This window comes from Sinocyclocheilus anshuiensis, unplaced genomic scaffold (assembly GCF_001515605.1).
Source record: "Sinocyclocheilus anshuiensis isolate Anshui unplaced genomic scaffold, SAMN03320099.WGS_v1.1 scaffold2337, whole genome shotgun sequence".
NCBI classification, from domain to species: domain Eukaryota; kingdom Metazoa; phylum Chordata; class Actinopteri; order Cypriniformes; family Cyprinidae; genus Sinocyclocheilus; species Sinocyclocheilus anshuiensis.
The window spans coordinates 19,863-20,171 of record NW_015551144.1 but is presented as its reverse complement, the minus strand read 5'-3'; the positions used below and the strand labels follow the sequence as shown (position 1 = coordinate 20,171).

The window sequence follows — 309 nt, the reverse complement described above, 5'->3', positions numbered from 1 at the left end:
CCCTTCTTCCCCATGCGAGCCGATCCGTTTTGTTACCAGCGGCACAGGCAATAACGTCAGCTGCGCATTCTCACTCTCATTTCTCCGACGACCCCTTCTCACACACACACAAACACACACACACACACATCTCATTGGCTCCAGTTAAATAGTGCTTGTATTGCGCATTATAGTCATTCCCGCAGGTTTCGCGCTTACACCAAACACGTGCGCACCAGAACTGATCAATATTAGTGGAGCGCACACAAGCCGCACTCAGTCTCAAACAGCTTGTGAGCCACAAATACCAAAATGAGTGGCTAACTGCAC

The 309-nt window shown here is 49.8% G+C and overlaps 1 protein-coding gene across 3 annotated transcripts in view; it reads right to left on the bottom strand.

The window, feature by feature from the left end:
* Positions 1-309, bottom strand: part of sp1 (sp1 transcription factor) — a 20,889-nt gene that overhangs the window by 11,445 nt on the left and 9,135 nt on the right. The window lies entirely within an intron of this gene.